The sequence below is a fragment of the Dendrobates tinctorius genome, unplaced genomic scaffold, assembly GCF_039654945.1.
Source record: "Dendrobates tinctorius isolate UK_male_01 unplaced genomic scaffold, ASM3965494v1 ptg000004l, whole genome shotgun sequence".
Classification (NCBI taxonomy): domain Eukaryota; kingdom Metazoa; phylum Chordata; class Amphibia; order Anura; family Dendrobatidae; genus Dendrobates; species Dendrobates tinctorius.
Window position 1 is genome coordinate 605,184 of NW_027361672.1, and position 20,001 is coordinate 625,184.

Below are 20,001 nucleotides of genomic sequence, written 5' to 3' on the forward strand. Positions count from 1 at the left end.
AAGTGACCCCATTTTGGAAACTAAACCTTCCAAGGAACTTATGTAGATGTATGGTGAGCACTTTCAACCCCCAAGTGCTTCACAGAAGTTTATAATGCAGAGACGTGAAAATGAAAAAAAACATTTTTTTCCCACAAAAATAATTTTTTAGCCCCCAATTTTTTTCCCCAAGGGTAACAGGAGAAATTAGTCCCCAAAAGTTGTTGTGCAATTTTTCCTGAGTACGCCGATACCCCATATGTGGGGGTAAACCACTGTTTGGGCACACGTCGGGACTTGGAAGGGAGGGAGCACCGTTTGACTTTTTGAACGCAAAATTGGCTGGAATCAATGGCTGCACCATATCGCGTTTGGAGACCCCCTGATGTGCCTAAACAGTGGAAACCCCACAATTCTAACTTCAACCCTAACCTCAACACACCCCTAACCCTAATCCCAACCCTATCCATAACCCTAACCCCAACACACCCCTAACCCCAACACTAACCATAACACTAACCACAAGCCTAACCCTAATTCTAACCCTAACCCTAATTCCAACCCTAACTCCAACCCTAACCCTAATTCCAACCCTAACCCTAATGGAAAAATAAAAATATTTTCTTTATTTTATTAGTTATGCCTACCTATGGGGGTGATAATCGGGAGGTTTCATTTACTTTTTATTTCATTTTGATCACTGCGAGAGTGATCAAAATGAAATAATGGAATCTGCAGTCGGCAGATTCGGGCGGGCGCACTGCGCATGCGCCCGCCATTTTACAAGATGGCGGTGCCCATGAACCGGACCCGCCGGACACCGGGAGCGACGGGGGGACTTAGAAGGTGCCGGGGGCGGTGAGAGTGGGTGAGGGGGTTATCGGAAGCTGGCGGGGAGCGGAGGGAATGGGAGGGGGGACAGATGATGACACCGGCGGCAGATCACCGCTGTCATTCAGTGGCGGGGGGGGGGGCGATCGCCGGTGGGGGGGGGTCGAATCGGTGTCTCCAGCCATGTCCGATGCTACTGCAGCATCGGCCATGGCTGGATTGTAATATTTCATCAATTTTCATTGATGAAATATTACTATCGCTCTGATTGGCTGTTAAACGTGAAACAGCCAATCAGAGCGATCGTAGCCACGCCCCCTGTGGTGAATTACAAAGCCCCCTGTATCTGCGGGTCAGGTGACCTTTCAGTGACCCCGGTCACCCGACCCGCAGGGGGGCTTTGAATTCATGACACAGGGTATGCGTCATAGGTCGGATTGGCACCGACTTTCATGACGCATACGCTGTGTCACAGGTCGGGAACCGGTTAAAGGTTTGACATTGACTTTTAGGATTGCTACTTCCGATAGGTGGCACTAGAGTCATAGGTTTCCCAGAAAGAGTCCATATAGGGAACTCCAAACTTTGCTTTCAGTGCCCTTGTGGATGCTCAAATATGATGAAATACGTCAGCAAGGCTTTTATTTGCAGTATTACGCATATTTCTCCTTCGCTTTCTCAAGGGGGCGGAGGTGCCACAGCTTTTGTGTCAGGGCAAGGGGCGACTGACTGTGGGCTGGTATTCTCCCTATTTATTACCACCTGCCAAGGTTTACATCTGATACATCATCAGTAGGGATGAGCGGACCCAGAGAAGTTTGGATTTGGCACTCGACCCGATTAATTAGGGAAATGTCATTGGGGCGACTAATGTGCTTCACATTGCTGACATTGAACACGTTTCAGCATTAAAAAGGGGCAAAGATTGCCATAAATCATTACAAACAGAAGGTACATGGATTCAGCAAACTTGGAGTCTTGATAATCGACTCTCTCTTAATAGTGGTGATTTAATAGTGTTAATAGTGTTACTATAATCTGACTGATTCTTTTTCTTGTACTTTTATGCTTTTTTTTCTATTTTACAATCTGTATGTGATTATAGCTCAACGGAATTAAGTGTTATCATGTTAGATAAGAATATCATGGATATTTTATATCTTAAAATATAAAGGGGTCCCCATCTACAAATTATTTATTAAAAAAAAAAAAATACATAAGACGTGCACTACAAGTAGCAGTACAGTTAAATCAATTAAATCTATCACAACAGCTTATGTGGGCTGACAAACTTCTTACACTGTGTCAGAGTATATTTTATTACATTCAGATTTATCACTTTAATCTCATTAGTGCTTGTCTTGTATCAACACAACATTCCTTGCACTGTCGGGTACACTGTGGTACCCAGCACAACATAAATTCCAGCCTGCATCAATGTCCATAAATTCTACCAAGATGAACTTGTTCATTTCACCCATTGCCTGATCAGCTTGTGTAGAAAGCACCGCTATCAAGAGAAAAAGTGACCAACTTATTTGTTGTGTGTCAGTTAGTGATAAGCGAGCGTGCTCGGATAAGGTGTTATCTGAGCATGCTCTTGTGCCATGAGCCTATCTTTGGTGTGCTCAAATGCTGTGTTCGAGTCGCCGTGGCTGCATGTCTGTTCCACAGCCGCTATACATGCAGGGAATATCTAAGAAACAGGCAGTCCCTGCATATGTTGCAGTTATTGATCAGACATGCAGCCATGGTGACTTGAATATAGTGGATCTTCGGCGTGCTCAAATACTATTAGCACACAAGTATGCTCGGATAACACCTTATCAGAGAACGCTCGCTCTTCACTAGTGTCAGTGTATGTGATTACCAAAAAAACTCAGAATTTCACTAACTGCATACCTAGATTTAGATCACTCTGTAGACGGTGTACAATAATTGCACATTTAGGCTATGTGCACACGTAGCGGAACTCTCTAAGAAGTTACCGCGAGAATTCCGTAATTCCATTCCGCGGGGGGGAAAAGAAGGAAAAAAAAAAAAAAAAAAAAAAAAAAAAAAAAAAAAATCGCATTTTAAATTCCCACGGAAAAACTAGCGATTTGCAAGCGTAATTAGCTTGCAGAATGCTAGCGTTTTCTGAGCGATCTGTAGCATCGCTTAGAGAACTGACTGACAGGTTGGTCACACTCGTCAAACAGTGTTTGACGAGTGTGACCAACTTTTTACTATTGAGGCTACCTATGCGGCATCAATAGTAAAAGATATAATGTTAAAAATAAAAAATGGTGTTCTATTCACTTTCCGGCGTCCCCCGCAGCACCCACAGGCCTCCACGATGCTTCCGTTCCCAGTAATGCCTTGCGAGACCTTTGATGACGTCGCGGTCTAGGGATAATGTAGCGGTCTCGCAAGGCATTACTGGGAACGGAAGCATCGCTGAGGCCCGGGAAGGCTGCGCGGGATGCCAAAAGGTGAATATAACCTGATTTTTTATTCTATTTTTTACAGGGATATGGTACCCACAGCCTGGAGGACAGTCTCCTCTCCTCCGGACCGTGGGTACCATCCGCAAATGTTCTTACTTTTTGTATGGTGGGCACAGCCACAGGCGGGAAGTAACCGGAACAATGCAATTCTATGGGTGCGGGATCGCCGCGATTCTGCAAATTAATGAGCATGCTGCGTATTTTTCTGCGATGCGATTCCGCCGGGGGATAATCAGCAGCATTAGCACAACATTGTGGAATCCCATAGGATTGCATGGGATGCTGTTTTTTTTTTTTTGCATTTCCGCGGCTAAATCGCAAGTTAAAAAACGCCGCAAAAAAAGCGACGTGTGAACGCAGCCAAAGAAATGAGTTGACACTAGAGGGCACAGGCCACATGAAGAGCTATGTAATGTGAACCAGCCGCCTCCTTGCTGCACCTCCCGCCTGCGTGGAAAAATACTACAGCGTGCACTAGTGTCTGATACAGATCTCTGATGAAACTCACTCATTGGAGGTTTATGGATGTGAAAAAAACAACGGATCTTTATGAATCAACCATATAGCATCCGATTTTTATGGATAAATTACACTATTAACCCTTCACGCTGCAGCCAATTTCCATTTTTTCCCTCCCCCCTTCTTCCCAGAGCCATAATTATTTTTTCTGTCCACATAGACATGAGAGGGCTTGTTTTTTTTGTGGGACAAATTATACTTTTGAATGACAGCATTCATTTTATCACAGAGTACTTGAAAAACAGAAAAAAAATTCCAAATGGGGTGGAATTGGGAAAAAAACAACTGTAACATTGTTTTTTAGAAATGGTTTTCACGGTTTTCAAAATGACCTCGCAATAGAAATCTCCTCATCAATACGATTACGGCGATGGCAAACGTGCAATTTTTAACTTATTTTAATTAAATAATCAGAAGTTTGCAAAAAAGAAAATTTTGGAGTTGTGTCGTCATTTTCCAAGTGCTGCAACGTTATTTTCCGGCTTATTTTTTTTGTGGGGTGAGATGAAGTTTTTATTAGTCCCATTGGGATAGAGGGGACTTTACGATCGCCTGTCACAGCATTTTTGTGGCATTGTGGAGACCAGAATAAAAGTAATTTTGTCAGCCTTTGTGTTTACCGATTGGACATTTCTGATAGTGGTGATACAAAGTGTGTGAAAAGGTAAAAGGTGTTATGTGTCTTGGAAATAAAAAGTGTGACACAAAATAATGTTTCTTCTTAAGCAATCGGAGTGGGGTTCGGTATTGCAGATCCCACCAGCTGTTAAGACACAATCAAACCTAAAAGAAAAAAAATACAACACGACCCTATGGTGGAATTGGGCGTTTCGCTAGTTTACCACCTTTGGATTTTTTTCATGGCTTTCAGCACAATGGTAAAATGAGCAGCGGCCATGGAGCAACTTGTCCTGCAAAAAAATAATGAAAAAGTTATGTCTCACGAACGAAAGTGAAAAAAAAAAACAGCAGAAAGAAAAAAATGAAAGTAGCAGCAGCGCGAAGGGGATAAAGGAGTCTGTGCCCAGTACACTTGTGTCTCTCTGGACCGCCAATATCACCTCACACGGTCAGTCTGGGGCTGCACCCTGCTGAGCACCTACAGGAAGGAGGACACCAGCCTCCAGGACGGAGACAACCCGTCCACCTACAGCACCCAGCCCGCTCACCTCAGCCACTGACTGACGACAAGCCGCCAGCCACCTTCTAAGCCTGCCTCAGGTGTCCACTCCTCGGTCTTCTCCTATAACCTCGCGGCTCCTGCGATTATAGGGTGTAAGTGGAGCTCACAGTATACACTGTGGGCTCCAGTAAGATGGCGCCGATCTCCTTCCTCTGCTGTGATGAGAACAGCCCAGTGGGCGTGCCCAGATCACAGCAGACTAGCAGAGAGCATCTCTATGCTAGGTATGGTGTCGGTAGGCGACTGCTGTCTTCTATGCCCAGGGCAGCCATATTTGCAGACGTTTCCGCGGCGGTTTTAACCGCGCGATTTTGCCGCGAAAAATAAGCATCCCATGCATTCCTATGGGATTCCGCAATGCTATGCTAATGCTGCGGTTTTTACTGCGGCGGAATCGCTTCGCGGTAAAAACCGCAGCATGCTCATTAATTTGCAGAATCGCGGTGATCCCGCACCCATAGGAATGCATTGTTCCGCTTACTTCCCGCATGTGGCTGTGCACACCATGCGGAAAGTAAGCAGAACATTTGCGGATGGTACCCACGGTCCGGAGGAGAGGAGACTGTCCTCCGGGCTCTGGGCTCCATATCCCTGTAAAAAATAGAATTTAAAATAAAAAAAATATTGTTATTCTCACCTTCCGGCGTCCCGCGCAGCATTCCCGCTTCTCTCCACGCTCTCGTTCCCAGTAATCCTTTGCGAAAATTCCTGCGATGACGTCCGTTCTCGCAGGATCGCGAAGTCTCGCGGTCATTCGCGCGACGTCATCACGAATTACCGCGAGACATCGCGATCCCGCGAGAACAGACTCCATCGCGGACATTTTCGCAAAGGATTACTGGGAACGGATGCGCGGGTCGTCGGAAGGTAAGAATAACACCATTTTTTATTTTTTTTTTACATTTTATCTTTTACTACTGATGCTGCATAGGCGGCCTCAGTAGTAAAAAGTTGGTCACACTCGTCAAACAATGTGACGAGTGTGACCAACCTTTCAATCAGTTCTCCAAGCGATGCTACAGATCGCTTGGAAAACGCTAGCATTTTGCAAGCTAAATACGCTTGCAAAATGCTATTTTTTCCGCGGGAAAATCGCGGGAATTTAAAATGCGATTTTCCTGCGGAATGGAATTCCGGAATTCTCGCTGAAATTTCCGAGAGAGTTCCGGTACGTGTGCACATAGCCTAAGGCTGTGTGCTCACGATGCGTTTTGTTAACCATTTCCGAAGCGTTTGTGCCGGATCAGACGCTGCAGAAATGCTTAAAAGATGCATCAAATTAATTAGCATGCGTTTTTGGCTTTTTGTGCCAATGCATGCGTTTTTAACCGTTCAGGAATCGCTTAACGGCTAAAAACGCAGCAGGCTCATTAATTCCCACATTGCTCAGCGTTTTTAGCCATCCCCAATATTCCCAGAAATCGCGTGTCAAAAAACGCGTCAAAAACGCATAAAAAAACGCACAAGAAACGCGCGGAAAAAGACGCGCGTTTTCTGGGAAAGGGGATCCTTTTCCTGAGCGTTTAAAAACGCTAGCGTGGGCACATAGCCTAAGGCTGGGTTCACATGTAGCGGAACTCTCGCGAAGATTACCGCAAGAGTTCCGGAATTCCATTCAGCGGGAAAATTGCATTTTAAATTCCCGCGATTTTCCCACGGAAAAACTAGCATTTTGCAAGCGTAATTAGCTTGCAGAATGCTAGCGTTTTCCGAGCGATCTGTAGCATCGCTTGGAGAACTGATTGACAGGTTGGTCACACTCGTCAAACATTGTTTGACGAGTGTGACCAACTTTTTACTACTGAGGCCGCCTATGTGGCATCAATAGTAAAAGATATAATGTTAAAAATAATATTAATAAAAAAATGGTGTTATTCTTACCTTCCGACGTCCTTCGCAGCGTTCCCGCCTCTCAACGCTCCCGTTCCCAGTAATCCTTTGCGAAAATGCCCGCGATGACGTCTGTTCTCGCGGTCATTCGCGATGATGTCGCGCGAATGACCGCGAGACTTCGCGATCCCGCGAGAACAGATGTCATTGCGGGCATTTTCGCAAAGGATTACTGGGAACGGGAGCGTGGAGAGAGGCGGGAAGGCTGCGTGGGACGTCGGAAGGTAAGAATAACAATATTTTTTATTTTAAATTCTATTTTTTACAGGGATATGGTGCCCAGAGCCCGGAGGACAGTCTCCTCTCCTCCGGACCGTGGGTACCATCCGCAAATGTTCTGCTTACTTTTCGCATGGCGTGCACAGCCACATGCGGAAAGTAAGCAGAACAATGCATTCCTATGGGTGCGGGATCTCCGCGATTCCGCAAAATTAATGAGCATGCTGCGTTTTTTACCGCAAAGCCCATAATCCCATAGGAATGCATGGGATGCTTATTTTTCGCAGCAAAATCACGTGGTTAAAACCGCTGCGGAAACGCGAAAAAAACGCCACGTGTGAACTCAGCCTAAGGCCCTGTGCACACGGTGCAGATTCTGTGCAGTTCTGCAGCAGATTTGGCCCTGCAGAACTGCAGCAGAACTGCACGTGATGTACAGTACCATAAGGCTATGTAAAACAAAAAACGCTGTGCACATGCTGCAGATTTTTCCATGCAGTTTTGGTGCGGAATAAGGCTGAGTGCAGACGGACTTTTTTAGCCCTGCGGATTTTTCCGCGCAGAATTGAAGAAATCCGCAGGTCAAATGACCTGCATTTTTCCTGCGGATTTCTTCTTTTTTTCTTGTGTTTTTTTGTGCGGTTTTCCCCTGCGGATTTCCCCCTGCGGATTTTGAGAATGGAGCAGGTGGAAAACCGCACAAAAGAAGTGACATGCTGCATATTTTGAATCACAAGAAAACTGCGCGGAAATATCTGCAGCGTCTGCACAGCGTTTTTTTTTTTCTATTGATTAACATGCTACTGTACATCACAATGCGGATATGCAGCGTTTCTGCACGGTAAAATCCGCTGTGGATCCACTGGAAATCTGCATCGTGTGCACGTGGCCTTAAAGAAGCAGCATGTCGCTTCTTTTGTGCGGTTTTGCTGCAGTTTTTCACCTGCTCCATTATAGAAGTCTGCAGCTGAAAACTGCAGGGGAAATCCGCACTAAATCTGCACTAAAACTGCAGGTAAAACGCAGGTCATTTTACCTGCAGATTTAGCAAAATCTGCGTGGAAAATTCCACAGCAGAATCCGCACCGTGTGCACACAGCCTAAGCCTATATGTGCACACGCTGCGGATTCACCTGCGGGTTTATCCGTGCGGAACCGCAGGTAAAGAGGCCTGCGGTTTTCCTGCGGTTTGGTCTGCGGTTTTGCCCTGTGGTTTCACACCTCTACTATGTTAAAGGTGTGAAACCGCAGCAGAATCCGCAGAAACAATTGACATGCTGCGGTTTATAAACCGCAGCAAAACCGCGCGGAAAAAACCACAGCGTGAGCACAGCGGTTTTTAAAACCCATAGGGTTAGATGGTACAGTACCATGTCTGGAACTGCTGCAGTTCCACATTGCCAAAACCGCAGCGGAACCGCAGCAAAAACCGCAGTGTGTGCACATAGCCTAAGTGTCTCTTAGGCTACTTTCAGATTTGCGTTCGGAGGCGCAGCGTAGGGTCCCCAGCCGCACCTCCTCCAGTCAGCTCCTCCTCTGATCGCATAATGCTGCATGCGATCAGCGTACCCTATAGTTAGCGTTGGGTACGCTAGTCATGCGCTGGTGAACTTTTGCCGGCGCTTGCGCCCTTTTGGCGCTGCGCCGAGTGCACAAAAATGCAACACAGTGCGTTTTTATGCGCTCGGCGCAGCGCCAAAAGGGCGCAAGCGCTGGCAAAAGTGCACCAGCGCACGACCAGCGTACCCAACGCTAACTATAGGGTACCCTGATCGCATACAGCGTTATGCGATCAGAGGAGGAGCTGACCGGAGGAGGCGCGGCCGGGGGCCCTGCGCTGCACCTCTGAACCCAAATCTGAAAGTAGCCTTACACTCCTGCAAAGCAAAATGGCAGCGCCCAGTGGCTGCAAAAATAATTAATAATAACAAAATTAAAGTTAAAAAATTTAATTTTGTATTAAAAATAATGGTTTATATAAATAATCATTTTTAATACAAAAAAAAATGATAGGCTGGAAATGGAGAGTTATTAGATTTTCTCTCAGTGAATTAATGGCTGGAATAATGTTATTACCTTACAAAAATAGGAGCAGTTTTGAAGTTGTTTCTGCCTGTATTTATCATGGCTGTATATTACTACGGTATTTTATTGCTAGTTTTAGTAGAGTTATAGTAATCATATTGAAGACGTTCTCCTTTAATAGCATGTTTGGGGATAAGGTGTTATATAATGAAATGTATTTTTTTTTGTAAAACTTAAAATGAGCGACATGGCCACAATAAAATGTATTAAAGGGAATCTGGAATCAATGGTGCAATATAAATAATAATAATAACCACCAGCATGATGGTCTGAATGAGGGATTCTCATATGGCGCTTTTTGTAGAATTAGTACTATATTTATACAGCATATTGTATACTTAGGGAGATATATTCATTAAAGGGAATCTGTCACCCTTTTTTTGGACTATCAGCTGCCGGCATTGACATCAGGGGCATATCTACAGCATTCTGTAATGCTGTAGATAAGCCCCTGATGTAACCTGAAAAATAAGAAAAACACATTAGATTATACTCACCGGAGGGGGCGGTCCAGTCCGGCTCCTCCCATCTTCATACGATGCCGTCCTCTTCTTTCCTTCCTGTAGTGGCTCCGGCGCAGGCGCACTGCTCTGCCCTGTTGAGGGCAGAGCAGAATACTGCAGTGCGCAGGCGCCAGATCTTTCCCGGCGCCTGCGCACTGCAGGACTCTGCTTGATGCGCTCCTAGCTTATTGGAGCATCAGGGAGAGATCTTTTCTATAGGATGGGCATTTGTATGGCAATAACAAGACAAGGCGCATTGTATTGCAGCGTATCGCTATGCCTCTTTCATCAGACTATGATGTAATGTGATTGGCTCATTGTTCTGTTAGTGCTTACTGGTGATGGTATAAGGGTGGTTTCACATTAGCGTTTCAGGGCGCAGCGACGGCCTGCGCACGGCCGCTGCTAAGCCCCGCCCCTGCCACGCCTCCTCCGGTAGCTGCATGCGTCCTGCGTCCCCTATCTTTATCACTGGGGACGCAGGCCGTGCGCAGTATGCGTTTGGCTGCGCATGCGTCCTTTTGACGGTGCGCCGACCAGCGCCAAACATGTTGAAATTTGGTTGCGCTCGGCGCACCGTCAAAAGGACGCATGCGCCGCCAAACGCATACTGCGCACGGCCTGCGTCCCCAGTGATAAAGATAGGGGACGCAGGACTCATGCAGCGTCATGCACCGGTAGGCGGAGCTACCGGAGGAGGCGCGACAGGGGGCGGGGCTTAGCGGCGGCCGTGCGCAGGCCGTCACTGCGCCCTGAAACGCTAATGTGAAACCACCCTAACTCGCACACATTGGTTGTGAAGTATATACAAAGGCTATATATAGATGGCGTGTTTGCCTGGCAACCATTCATGCCAGTGTCCCATCCCCTGATGACGCCGCACATGCCATGAAACATGTTAGGGGGACATGTGCTATAAGTTCTGATTGTCCTATTCTGTTCTATAGGTGATAGCACCCCGGGGTCTCTTCAAATGAATACATACAAGTGACAGTTGTCTGGAATAATTAATTAGAGGCAGATTAGGGACACATTTTTATACACTTAAGTATTTTAAAATAATTACTAATAAAATATATAGATGGAGCTTTCGGGGCGACTTCAAGCGACTCCATAGAACTTATAGAACTCACATGATATCACAGTTGCTATAGAACATACAAGGTTCTAATCCGTAACCATCTTGTGTCTCAGCTTGAAGAGGATGAGTCTGGGTAGAAAGCTCTCCAATAAACGCCCAAACCTGGTCACATCAGAGAGGGATGAGGAAGTGATATGCAGTTTGTACTGTGTGGATGGTGTCCTCATCATACCCATAACTTTTGCAGATGATTAATAACTTCATTGTTTCACCTCCAATGCTGTTCTGAGATTTTTGCTGTGAGGATCACAGGACCTGCAATTATCAAGGGTGAAAACTTTTCAAGGTCCAGCACAGAAGGTGGGTGTGCGTGCATGTGCCTGTGAATGTGTGTACATACAGTATGTGTAGGTCCCCAAAGCATGCAGCATTGTAGGGGTTTGTGTATGTCCCCAACAATAAAGGGGTGGCATTGTGACCAGAGCAGTAATGGGTGTGTGTCTGTGTTGGTTTGTGTGATGACCCCAGCACTAAAAAGGATGTGTGTGTCGGTGCGTGTTTTAGCTTCTCAGGCAGTGAAGTTCCAGTCTATTATTTTTTTTACTTAAATATCAGTTTTTATTGAACTTTTAGAGAATAAAATATACGGTAAATAAATGAAAATAAAAATGAATACAAATATTGACTAAAAAGTCACAAGGACCCCCATCAGCACATGAGTAACAGCCCAATCAATAATTCATTTTTAACTATCAATTCATTTCTAACCATCACGTTGCTTGAACTATCAATATCCACTAGCACATCTATCAATAGCACTTTTTTATAGCTCTACATGTAGTGTTTCAGTCCTTGGTCTCATTTTTATCACAAGATCGTATCTCAAGGAACCATCTCCTGGCAATAACATATTTTTACACTATTTATTGACCTATTTGAGATCTTTCACAATTCAGCATATGTTTAATGTCTTTATCTGGTAGAAAATAAATGTAATTGTACAACTTCAGATTAATTTGTTTAGGCAGGTGACTGTGTGCACTCCTCCCTCTGCTTTTGGCACCTTTTATTATTATTTTTTATTTATATTTTTTAAATACATACCATATAAGCTGATTATCTTATCGTCGGCGTCCCTGCGTAACCGGACAAGTGGCGCGTCTTTCCAGACCATAGCATGTCTATTCATCTTGCGGAGACACTCAGTTTCCGCAAGGTAAAGTCACCCATACAATGTACAGTTGTGGCCAAAAGTATTGACACCCCTGCAATTCTGTCAGATAATACCCAGTTTCTTCCTGAAAATGATTGCAAACACATTCTTTGGTATTATCTTCATGTAATTTGTCTTAAATGCAAAAAGCAAAACATTGATCATTTCACACAAAACTCCAAAAATGGGCCAGACAAAAGTATTGGCACCCTCGGCCTAATACTTGGTTGCACAACCTTTAGCCAAAATAACTGCGACCAACCGTTTCCGGTAACCATCAATGAGTTTCTTACAATGCTCTGCTGGAATTTTAGACCATTCTTCTTTGGCAAACTGCTCCAGGTCCCTGATATTTGAAGGGTGCCTTCTCTAAACTGCCATTTTTAGATCTCTCCACAGGTGTTCTATGGGATTCAGGTCTGGACTCATTGCTGGCCACCTTAGAAGTCTCCAGTGCTTTCTCTCAAACCATTTTCTAGTGCTTTTTGAAGTGTGTTTTGGGTCATTGTCCTGCTGGAAGACCCATGACCTCTGAGGGAGACCCAGCTTTCTCACACTGGGCCCTACATTATGCTGCAAAATTTGTTGGTAGTCTTCAGACTTCATAATGCCATGCACACGGTCAAGCAGTCCAGTGCCAGAGGCAGCAAAGCAACCCCAAAAACATCAGGGAACCTCCACCATGTTTGACTGTAGGGACCGTGTTCTTTTCTTTGGAAGCCTTTTTTTTTCTCCTGTTATCTCTATGTTGATGCCTTTGCCCAAAAAGCTCTACTTTTGTCTCATCTGACCAGAGAACATTCTTCCAAAATGTTTTAGGCTTTTTCAGGTAAGTTTTGGCAAACTCCAGCCTGGCTTTTTTATGTCTCGGGGTAAGAAGTGGGGTCTTCCTGGGTCTCCTACCATACAGTCCCTTTTCATTCACACACCGACGGATAGTATGGGTTGACACTGTTGTACCCTTGGACTGCAGGGCAGCTTGAACTTGTTTGGATGTTAGTCGAGGTTCTTTATCCAACAGCCGCACAATCTTGCGTTGAAATCTCTTGTCAATTTTTCTTTTCCGTCCACATCTAGGGAGGTTAGCCACAGTGCCATGGGCTTTAAACTTCTTGATGACACTGCGCACGGTAGACACAGGAACATTCAGGTCTTTGGAGATGGACTTGTAGCCTTGCGATTGCACATGCTTCCTCACAATTTGGTTTCTCAAGTCCTCAGACAGTTCTTTGGTCTTCTTTCTTTTCTCCATGCTGAATGTGGTACACACAAGGACACAGGACAGAGGTTGAGTCAACTTTAATACATGTCAACTGGCTGCAAGTGTGATTTAGTTATTGCCAACACCTGTTAAATGCCACAGGTAAGTTACAGGTATGGTTAATTACACAAATTAGAGAAGCATCACATGATTTTTTGAACAGTGCCAATACTTTGGTCCTGTCATGGTCCAGTCCGGAGTTTATCTTCTGCTGTCTTCACTCCGGACTGGTCATGCGGGGGTTAATCTCCTCAGCCTCGTTCTGGAGCTTGCTGGGCTATTTCAATCCCTCACAGCCTGCTGACCAGTGTTAGTGATAGCTCAAGCTTGCAGTTTAGAGCCACTGACCCTTGTACCCTGGTGATCCTCCTGCCTTGGACTGATATTCACGTGTATGACCCGGACTGATTTCTGACCCCGTCTCTTGGTATTCCTCTCTGCTGTTACGTTCCCTCTCTGGCATCTGACTCCCTGGCTTGTACCCCGACCACGTATTTCGTCTCACGTTTTGGACCCTGTGCTCATGTTCTGGCTTTCTGACTCTCGGCTTTGGTATTTTGACTACGTGTATTGCTGCTCCTTCTGGTACGTCTGCTCCTGTTAGTTTCTGACTCGGTTGGTCTGACTATTCTCTCTCGTTACCTGTGGCACCTGTGCTGTTGCTCAGGGTTGCTGCTCTTAGTGTATAACCTCTCTTCCCTCACCAGCTCCCCCTGGTGGAGGTTTCACTACATTATCACTAACCTCACATTTAAACAGGATTTTGCTTTTTTTTTTTTCCTCTGGCCATGGATCTGCTGCATAACTTGGCAGATCAAGTGTCCAGTTTGACACAGATGGCGCAGGACTTTTCTGTGAATCATCAGTCCCTTGTCATGTCTCAGACCCACTTACAGAAAGAACTGACTGAGACTATTAAGACCATGCAGGGAAACACCTCTCATATTGTTTGTCCACCAGGTGACTCTGTAGATGTTATTTTGCACTCTCCTGAACCCTCAGTTAAACTTCCTGACACATTTTCTGTCGAAAAAGATAAATTTCATATATTCAAGGAGAGTTGTAAATTATGGTTTTCTCTTAGACCCCGATCGTCTGGGGATGAGACTCAGCGGGTGGGGATTGTTATCTCCTTACTTAGGGAGGGTCCCCAATCCTGGGCTTTTTCATTGCCCCCTACTGCCCCTGAACGGATGTCGGTAGATAAGTCCTAGGGCCTCAAAGAACCTATGACGAACCAGACCGTGTTAGGGTGGCAGAGGACACTATTTTGGGTCTGGGGCAAGGGAAGCACTCAGCCGAATGGTACAGCTCCGAATTCCGTCGATGGTCCACTGAGGTGTCCTGGGACGGACTCTGCACTGAGATGTCTGTTCAGGAAGGGACTGTCGGATTGCTTGAAGGACGCTCTGACTCTCCATCCACCTCCCAGTTCATTGGAGGAGGCTATGACTCAGGCTATCCGTATGGATCGGAGACTGCGGGAGAGAGGTGTTACTCAGCGAGGGGTTCCGTTTTTTTCCTGCTAACCCTGATGTTTTGCTTCCATCTGAACCTATGGAGGTGGGAGCCACCAACCCCCAGGAGAAAGAGAGGAGACGGCGACGTGATGGAAAATTGTGTTTTTACTGCGGAGATCCCGGACATTGGAAAAAAGACTGCCCCTCCTGTCCTCCGACTAACAAGCGGCTGAGTCTGGGTGATAATCGTGGAGGTCACCCAGACTCTCAGGTACCTTTTTCTTCCTTTTCAAGAGTACTGCTAAAGGTGGAACTTGGTGTTGAGAATGGCTTTTTCCATACTTCGGCTTTTGTAGACTGTGGGTCATCTCTGAACCTGATTGACTCTAAGCTGGTTGCTCGCTGTAGATTAGGGACAGTTAGGTTGGAGACTCCCTTAAAAATTGTGGCTATTGATTCTACACCTCTCACTAAGGATGGTCTCCATTTCAGTTCTAAAGAACTTACCCTCAGGGTGGGGGCCCTACACCAGGAGCGCATGTCATGCTTTGTTTTGGATAACCTCCCTGCTGGCTTGGTGTTAGGGTTTTCCTGGTTGCAACGGCATAACCCAGTTATTGACTGGGGGTCCTGGGATATTGTTAAATGGGGACCTGGGTGTTCTGAAAATTGTCTTGCTACTGTGTCTATGTCATCCGTCAACCTGGAGGGTATTCCGGAGTACCTAAAGGGTTTTAAGGATGTGTTCTCCGAAAAAGAGGCTGAGGTTCTACCACCACACCGCCCATTCGATTGTGCCGTGGATCTTGTTCCCGGTGCCAAATTGCCCAAAGCCCGGCTGTACAATCTCTCCGGCCCTGAGCGGGCTGCTATGAAGGAGTATATCTCTGAGAGCCTCCGTAAAGGGCATATACGGCCATCTGTCTCTCCCGTGGCAGCGGGGTTCTTTTTTGTAAAAAAGAAGGATGGTGGTTTATGCCCATGCCTCGATTTTCGAGAACTGAATAAAATAACCATAAGAAACGCTTATCCTCTCCCACTGAAACCTGATTTGTATAATCAATTGTCGGGGGCCAGGTGGTTCTCTAAGTTGGACCTCAGGGGAGCATACAATCTCATCCGTATGCGGGAGGGGGATGAATGGAAAACTGCGTTTCTCACCTCTGAGGGTCTGTTTGAAAATTTGGTTATGCCCTTCGGTTTGACTACCGCACCAGCGGTATTCCAGAATTTCATTAACCATGTTTTTTCTGATTTTATTGGACGTTTTGTAGTTGTTTATCTTGACGATATACTTATATATTCTTCTGATAGACAAAGTCATATGGGTCATCTTCATGCGATTCTCCAGAGGCTCAGGGAGAACTCACTCTTTGCCAAATTGGAGAAGTGTTCATTTTTTACTCAAGAAGTGTCCTTTCTAGGGGTCATCCTGTCCGCTGAGGGGTTTCGTATGGACCCTAGGAAGGTACAGGCCATTGTGGATTGGGTGCAACCCAGAGATCTCAAGGGTCTTCAGCGATTTCTGGGTTTCGCAAATTATTACAGAAAATTCATCAAGGGGTTCTCTCAAGTGGTCAAACCCCTCACTGATCTCACCCAAAAGGGAGCGGATCTTAAAAACTGGTCAGCTCCAGCTGTGGCGGCGTTTTCTTTGTTAAAAGAACGTTTCATGACTGCTCCGGTACTGGTGCAACCTGACTTGTCTAAACCATTCATCGTAGAAGTGGATGCCTCTGAGGTGGGAGTGGGGGCTGTGTTGTCCCAGGGGCCCACCACATTAACTAACTTAAGACCCTGTGCCTTCTTTTCTAAAAAATTTTCCTCTGCTGAAAGGAATTATGATGTGGGTAACCGAGAGTTGTTGGCCATTAAATTGGCTTATGAAGAATGGAAACATTTTTTGGAGGGGGCTGTCCATCGTATCACTGTCATTACAGATCACAAGAATCTGTCTTACATCGAATCCGCCAAACGTCTGACTCCGAGACAGGCAAGGTGGTCACTTTTTTTTTCCCAATTTCAGTTTTCCATCACTTTCAGACCAGGTTCCAAGAATGTGAAGGCGGATGCCTTGTCTCGCAGCCTAGATCCGGTATCGCCTCCGGAGCCTCCTTCCTCCATTCTACAGCGCGGGGTGGTGGTGGCCTTGGTGTCCCTGAGATTGGAGCAGGAGATTCGTGAGGCCCAATCTCTAGCTCCCCCATCCATACCTGAAAATAAGCTCTTTGTGCCTGTCCAGTATCGGTCAAGGGTGCTTCGGGAGTTCCACGACTCGGCTCTGAGTGGGCATCCAGGAATCTCGGCCACTCGTAAAGCCATCACTAGGCTGTTCTGGTGGCCCTCGTTGACTTCTGACGTCACTGGTTTTGTGTCCTCCTGTGAAACTTGTGCCCGCGCTAAAGCCTCCCACAACCGGCCGGCCGGGGAATTGGTGCCATTGCCAATTCCGGATAGACCGTGGACTCACCTGTCCATGGATTTTATCACCGATCTCCCACCCTCTAATGGCAAAACCGTGATCTGGGTAGTTGTGGATAGGTTCAGTAAACAAGCACATTTTGTACCCTTAACGGGCCTTCCTAATGCTGAGACTCTATCTAAGCTATTCATTGAGCATGTGATTCGGTTGCATGGTGTGCCTGTCAGTGTGGTGTCTGATAGAGGGGTGCAATTCGTGTCAAAATTCTGGAGAGCTTTTTGTAAAAGGCTGGGCATCAGTCTGACCTTTTCATCGGCCTACCATCCCGAGACCAATGGTCAGACTGAAAGGACCAATCAGTCTTTAGAGCAGATCCTGCGGTGTCTTGTCACATCCAGACAGGATGATTGGTGCTCTATGATACCTATGGCGGAATTCGCCTTCAATAATCGTGTCAATCAGTCTACTGGTACTTCTCCTTTCTTCTGCAACTATGGGTTTCACCCTCATTTTGGTGAATTCTCCAGACTAGATTCGGAGTGTCCAGGGGCTGATTCAGCCTTTTTGCGGTTGGAGGAGGTTTGGAGGGAAGTTCAGAGAAACATTGGGGAGGCTCAGGGCAAATATAATTTTTTTGCAGATAAACGACGCTCGGTGGGGCCGACTTATCAGGTGGGGGATAAGGTATGGTTATCCACCAAAAACATAAGGCTGAGAATTCCCTCTGCTAAGTTGGGTCCCAAGTTTATTGGTCCGTATGAGATTTTAGAGGTGATTAATCCTGTGGTCTTTCGCCTGCGGTTGCCTCCTTCATTACGGATTCCTAATGTGTTCCATAAAGCGCTTCTGAAGCCATCGGTGCCTTCCTCTGATGAGTCTCCCTCGCACCCGCCGCCTGTTATGGTAGATGGGCAGACCGAGTACGAGGTGGAACAGGTGGTGGATTCTCGTATGCTCCGTCGTTCACTTCAGTACTTGGTCCATTGGAAAGGATACGGTCCTGAGGATCGGTCATGGGTGCCGGCGCGTTCGGTCCATGCGGATCGGTTGGTCCGGGCCTTTCACGCTCGTCATCCAGGGAAGCCTGGGGGTCCAGTGGCCCCCCATTGAGAGGGGGGTACTGTCATGGTCCAGTCCGGAGTTTATCTTCTGCTGTCTTCACTCCGGACTGGTCATGCGGGGGTTAATCTCCTCAGCCTCGTTCTGGAGCTAGCTGGGCTATTTCAATCCCTCACAGCCTGCTGACCAGTGTTAGTGATAGCTCAAGCTTGCAGTTTAGAGCCGCTGACCCTTGTACCCTGGTGATCCTCCTGCCTTGGACTGATATTCACGTGTATGACCCGGACTGATTTCTGACCCCGTCTCTTGGTATTCCTTTCTGCTGTTACGTTCCCTCTCTGGCATCTGACTCCCTGGCTTGTACCCCGACCACGTATTTCGTCTCACGTTTTGGACCCTGTGCTCATGTTCTGGCTTTCTGACTCTCGGCTTTGGTATTTTGACTACGTGTATTGCTGCTCCTTCTGGTACGTCTGCTCCTGTTAGTTTCTGACTCAGTTCGTCTGACTATTCTCTCTCGTTACCTGTGGCACCTGTGCTGTTGCTCAGGGTTGCTGCTCTTAGTGTATAACCTCTCTTCCCTCACCAGCTCCCCCTGGTGGAGGTTTCACTACAGGTCCACCCTCTTTTTTATGTTTGGTGTGGAATTATATCCAATTTGTCTTTAGGATAATTCTTTTTGTGTTTTTTCATTTAAGACAAATTAAATGAAGATAATAATAACAAAGAATTTGTGTTTGCAATCATTTTCAGGAAGAAACTGAGTATTATCTGACAGAATTGCAGGGGTGTCAATACTTTTGGCCACAACTGTACGTGTTTGTATGTAAATATTTTGAGGTGAGCATGTATACATGTGTTGGTGTGTGTATATGTGTATGTGTGAGCTTCCCTGTGTGTATAAAGGTAAGCTATCCTTTGATTTGTGTAGCCTGCAGTGTGTCCTGTGTGGACGGTGTCCTCATCATGGCCATGATTTTTGCAGATTATTAATAACTGCATTGTTTCCTTCTTTCCTGTCGCTCTCCCAATGCTGTACTGAGATTTGTGGAGTGAGGATCATAAGACCTGCAGTCATCAAGGGAGAAAACTTTTTCAAGGTCCAGCACAGAAGGTGGATGTGCGTGTATGTGCTTGTGTATGTATGTGTGTGTACATATGTGTATGTCCCCAAAAACATGCGGCATTGTAGGGGTTTGTGTATCTCCCTAGTAATAAACAGGTGCGAGTGTGACCCCAGCACTGAAGGGGTGTGTGTTTGGATCCTCAGTACTGCAAAACTGAATTTGTGTACACAAGTTTGTGTGTGTATGTATGTGTTGAGGTAAGTGTGTGTATGTCTGTTGACGTAAGTGTGTGCCTCAGTGTGTCTTTGTCTTGAGGTGAGGGTGAGTGTGCATGTGAGTACCTTTGTATATGGTTGTGTGTTTTGCGGTGTCTGTGTATGTATGTTTGTATGTGCATGTGTTTTTGTGTGTAAGTGTGAGACTGTGTGTGTTAATGTGAGTATGTTTGTGAATATATAAATATATTAGTGTGTATGATGAATCAGTGAGTATGTGTGTTGAGACGAGCGTGCATGTGTATGTATATGGCTGGGGTCACACAACTTCACTCGGATCCGATTTTGCAAATACTCTAGGATCAATCTCTGTTGCGAGCGTGAGCCAAGTGTCAGCGCTCTGTGCGCCGTCTCATATTAGAGAATCGCAGCTCAGGTGATAAAAGTAATTTCTCCATCTTCTCCATTACCGGTGTCCAAGGTAATCACACTGCTCTCAGATGACATCCGAGAGCAGCCTTATGT

General features: G+C 46.0%; 1 protein-coding gene across 2 annotated transcripts in view; it reads right to left on the reverse strand.

Moving 5' to 3' along the window:
* TPMT (thiopurine S-methyltransferase) overlaps nucleotides 1–5,167 on the reverse strand; it is a 74,184-nt gene extending 69,017 nt beyond the window's left edge. Inside the window, exons 1-2 of one of the 2 annotated variants that reach the window (XM_073566098.1) lie at nucleotides 4,988–5,167; nucleotides 4,664–4,729 (exon numbers count right to left, since the gene is read on the reverse strand). The gene's annotated coding sequence lies outside the window, so the exon portion shown is untranslated. The remainder of the gene's footprint in view (nucleotides 1–4,663; nucleotides 4,730–4,987) is intronic. The other variant, XM_073566097.1, reaches the window with a different exon arrangement.
* Between the last annotated feature and the right edge of the window lie 14,834 nt (nucleotides 5,168–20,001).